Here is a 5280-nt window from a genome sequence, read left to right as displayed (position 1 = left end):
AGTGCTTTTCTCTTCCTATGACCCGGCTGGGCATTTTTAGGATTTTGGAGCTTCGATATATATATATATATATATATATATATATATATATATATATATATATATATATATATATATATATATATATATATATATAACAAGTGTTCCTCAGGTAAACATTCACTCTGTCCTGAGAAACTTTGCATGCACTTCAGCAATGTGCAGATAAAGTAGATTGATTGCGAAATAAACCCCAAATCCAGTGGTGTACAGAACATTTTTTTCAGATTTTTCAATGATTTGTTCTGTATACTGCTGGATTTGGGGATTTTGATGCAGTAAACCTACTTTATCTGCACATTGCAGGAGTGCACACAATTTTTCTCAGTACGGAGTGGATGTTTACCTTAGGAGCTTGTTATAGTTATGGGGAGCTTCTCCTGTGCGTGTACAGTTACCTTGAAGATTCCAGCGGGGCATTGAGGCCTTGGAGACTATATATAAGTATATGCCGTTTATGCCACATTATGTTGCAATAAAGTTGCAAATTGAAAGCGATCCTTAGCAGTGTCGGTGCCTGTCCTTTAGAGTGGAGCAGGAGTTGTAATATATATACATATATATCTATATATATGATACCCCTGCCAACCCCTAAGGATAGTTATGATGGGTATACTAACCCATCTAATCACGCACTGTTCACTCGGTGCTCCGCTCCTTAGGTTTGTTCATTCACTTATTCACTCTAAATCTTGATTTACTATTATTTCTGTTTATTTTAATTGCACATTCAATGTTAACGTTTATTGTTAACCTTATTTTTCTTTCTCAATATATACATATAATTCAAGCAATTATCATTATTAACAATTGCATTTGAAAAGAAAACATTATTTTCATTGATATCTCAGTTCAGCATTTTACATTATAACATGTTCACAAAATTTATGTTGAGCCTAATGCATTTCGGCACCTGATTAGTGCCTTCATCAGGGGCGAATCTGAAAAAAATAAAATTTCAAAAATGTAAATGTTCGTGTTTTTATTGTCCATGGGAGCTTGTGTGTTTGTGTTATGTAATTATTCCATACCTGATTTAAATGACTTTTGTAAAATAATTTGACCTCATGAATATCACAACGACCGCTATTTATCTGTTGACAAAAATAAAAGGAACACTTTTGTAACTGTCTCTTATCAAAACGAATAATGACTAATCATTATAACTACTCTCTGGAAAGAACACCTCGTCGAAGCCTACCTTTCTCCAATTTCCAAAGTTAGACCACTGTAAAAACAAGATAAACGATCTAAGAGAACAATACTGCGTTAATATGTTGATCTTAACGCCTCATTTAGTCATTTGCATACCTTATTTTCTTGTCTTCTCTCTAATCTGAAACGACACCGAGAAAAGTTGTGTCATTATATTAGACACCCGATATGAGTAATCATCTTCGAATAGCCACCCGCCGCATATCGTACCTCTTATTCACGTCCGTTCCTCATTGAAAGAAAACCGCTATCCCAACTTAAACGCTACCGGTCACTACCACCCGCCGCCATCCGTTCGTGTGTTTTAACACCCGTCATGGTGTTGTCAAAATAAACAAAGGACTGTAAACCAAGAGACTGCTGCCGTCGATCTCCCTATCTCCGGACGCCATCTTAGCAAGGTGAAACTTTTAAACAATGCCATATCTTTACTATGTTCACTTACTATGTTAACTCAAAATTATATATAGTAAATTCATGCTTTCTTTTATTAACCTTATGGAAATATTATACTGCCTCACTTCGCCGATTTCCTGCATGGTGAATCCCCGTAACCTTATACTGCCAGTTACACCTTACTTGAAACAACTGTTACTCGTATTTACTGACTATTCTAATCGATCCACATAAAATGGGTTCGTGTCATGCTGACTGTGCTGTATTGTTGGTGCTGTATGTGAAGTGTTGTGCTATGATGAAGTATAGTAAATCCAAAGTCATTTATAAATTGCTTGTTTGAGAAGCACCCAATGATAACCTACTGTATATGCAATTATTGATACAATCATTGTTTTCATTATTTATGAAGATAAAACTAAACTATTGCCCTTGTTTATTGCAGCTGTTAATGTACTGTCCTTGTGTTTAGTTTTGGATGGTCCCTGTGCATAACCATGTAGTTTGTTTAACTTGCTGTTCCTCTAATCTCTCATGATTCCTCTTGATTTTCTACAAAAAACATGATGAATCCTATTTATCATTAAGCCCGATGGGGGACATCGTGTTAAGGTACTTGATCCAATATATTTCTCGTTGCAGCAGTTTCTGAATAACTCAAACCCCTAAGGATAGGCATAGAGCCCCCTCAAAGAGAAAACAAACTGTTCTGTACACTTGAGGACATCCTGCCACCAACTAGGAACATACAGACAGCAGTCTCACATAGACAGCATCTGCTCTGTATCTTTGAGAACTCTCTACCAACATCTAAAGATAGGCAAAGAGCATTCTCATGATGACAATACCAGCTCTGTACCTTTTGAGACTCACTGACACCACATTAGGATAAGCAAACAGCATCTTCACAAAGGCAGCACCTTCTGTGTGTACCCTTGAGGACTTCTCGCCACACCTAAGGAAAGGCAAAGAGAAATCTTAAACAGATAGTCTTTGTCCTGCTTCCCTCTGTAATGCTCCGACCTTAATGATCCTTTCATAGTCAAATTTGATCATCTTCTCAGCGCTCCACCAGGGATGTTGCTGACCCCACCGGGGCATTTCCGAGGATCTCACTATACCATCCAATCTATAGTAGTGACAGGCAGTGTGTACAAAGGGCAGGGACCTAATCAACACAACCTTATGACCCGCACTTACTGGGAATTCCTCTTTATAGGAAATAATTGCAATCCCTAATTGCTATCACAAGCAGAGTTCAGCGGCTTACTCGCACCTGTCGGCAAAGGGCAGACACACGCTGATCCGTTCAGTGAGCGTGCATGCAGCCCCGGACATCTAAGTGCATCACAGACCTGTTATTGCTCAATCCCATGTGGTTGAATCCCATTTGTCCCTCTTTGAAGTTGGATGCCGACCACTGGGGGTCGCGTAACTAGTTAGCATGCAGAAGTCTCGTTCGTTATCGGAATTACCCAGACAAATGTCTCCACCAACTAAGAACGGCCATGTACCCCCACCCACAAAATCGAGAAAGAGCTATCAAACTGTCAATCCTTTCAGTGTCTGGGCTGGGTGAGGCTTCCCGGGTTGAGTCAAATTAACCCGCAGGTTCCACTCCTGCTGGTGCCCTTCTGTCAAATCCTTTAAGTTTCAGCTTTACAGCCATACTCTTCCCGAAACCCGAAGACTTTGGTTTCCTGGAAGTTGCTCGATGGATCATGGGAATAACTCCGCAGAATTGCTAGTCGGCATCATTTATGGTCGGAATTACAACAGTATCTGTTCATCTTCGAACCTTCGACTTTCGTTCTTAATGAAAACATTCTTGGCAAATGCTTCCCTTTGGTTCGTCTTGCTCCAGTCCAAGAATTTTACTTCTAGCGGCACAATACGAACGTCCCCAGCCATCCCTCTTAATCATGGCCCCGGTTCTGAAAACCAGCAAATTAGAACTGGAGTCCTATTCCATTATTGCTAGCTGAAATATTCAGGCGACCGGCCTGATGTGAATACTCTAATTTTTTCAGAGTAGATGCTTCGGACCCCAGGGCACTCAGTCATGAGCATCAAGGGGGTGCCAGGAGGCAGGGGCTGGGACAGGCTGTAGCTCGCCTCCCGGCAGACCGCCAGCTTGATCCCAAGATCCAACTACAATGCCTCGAAAGAGTCCTGTATTGTTATTTTATCGTGACTACCTCCCCGAGTTGGGAGTTGGTAATTTGCACGCCTGCTGCCTTCCTTGGATGTGGTAGCCGTTTCTCAGGTTCCGAGGTTATCTAGAGTCACCAAAGCGGCCGGGTAAACCTGGATTGGTCTTGGTCTGATAAATGCACGCATCCCAGGTAAGTCAGCACTTGTCGGCATGTATTAGCTCAAGAATTATCACAGTTATCCAAATAAAAGATGGAGCAATCAAAGGGACCATAACTGATTTAATGAGCCATTCACAGTTTCACTGTACCAGCAGTGTGTACTTACACGTGCATGGCTTAATCTTTGAGAAAAGCATATCCCTCTGGCAGGATCAACCGGGTAGGAACCTGTTGGAACAATGTGGTTTGGGAGCCGTGTGCCTGTCCCCCCCACATCCCTCTGGAGTCTGCTGGGGAAGAGCCCACACACCCTGGGGGGGCGGGAGGGCTTGTTTGTGGGACAGGTGCGGTCGTACGGACACCGGCGGGCCAGGACGTCTCTACTGGAGGGAGAGGCAGGCCAACGCGCAGCCTGAGAGAGACGCAGAGGTGCCAGCCCGAGCGTGTGTTCCGTGTGGTGCGCGAGACTATGGACCCCCAGGCAACAGCATCCGGGACCTGGCGTCACTTGACCCCTGGGGGCGCAATCTGCCAAGGATGCTTGGCTTTTGCTCTTTTGGGAAAGGAATCCGCCTGGTGACAGAAGCCCACGATTCAGACAGTTGATGCAGAGTGGAAGCTCTTTGCTTGAAATAGCTGAGGCTGGCCAAGCAGTCTATCCCTAAAAGGACCAAGTGTGCCCAATTGACCAGAGTACACATTTCTGGGTGTGCCCTCCCCTGGCAGACTGACTTGCGCGGCTGTGCTGGCTTCACATCCCTGACCACTCCCGGGTCAGTTAGGCTTAGAAGACAAGGCCCATCAGGAAGGGAGGTCCAAGGTACCCTCTCCCTACTAATCCAGATAAAAATGTCCCCCCCTTCTTGTACTTTGTGGGCATTGGGTCCCAGAGGAGAACAAAGGCGAAAATGCGCCCAACCTCCTGGCTGGAATCGAGGAGGCAAATGAGCCCTCATTGGGACTTCCGGGGCAGCCCGGCCCTCTGGTAACACCATTGGAAAGCGCTTCACACAATCAGATGGCCAGGGGGTAAGCGCGACCAGATGGCGGGGCTCAAAGGATGGCCATTTGGTCCCTCTGTGCCATAACAAAAGGGCTTCTGCTTGCCCTTGGAGGGAAAGCGGACTCCACAGCCGTGTTGGGCCACAGCGCTATGAGAGGGTGCCTGCAGGCACCTTGACATGGAGGTGAATCGGTGGAGGCCTGCCTGGGACTGACGGACTCTCGTCCTAGCACTTGGGGGACTGCAGGCCGAGGGAAAGAGCTTGATTATACTCTGGGTGCTCAAGGAGTTTCGAAAAAGCGCTCAAGGAAT

At 44.4% G+C, this 5280-nt stretch overlaps 1 pseudogene; it reads right to left on the bottom strand.

Annotated features, from left to right (window-relative positions):
* Window positions 1-2640: 2640 nt before the first annotated feature.
* On the bottom strand, window positions 2641-4188 carry LOC147717505 (18S ribosomal RNA; annotated as a pseudogene).
* Between the last annotated feature and the right edge of the window lie 1092 nt (window positions 4189-5280).

The sequence above is a fragment of the Lissotriton vulgaris genome, chromosome 5 (assembly GCF_964263255.1).
Source record: "Lissotriton vulgaris chromosome 5, aLisVul1.2, whole genome shotgun sequence".
NCBI classification, from domain to species: Eukaryota; Metazoa; Chordata; class Amphibia; order Caudata; family Salamandridae; genus Lissotriton; species Lissotriton vulgaris.
This window is presented reverse-complemented; position numbering and strand designations above follow the sequence as displayed.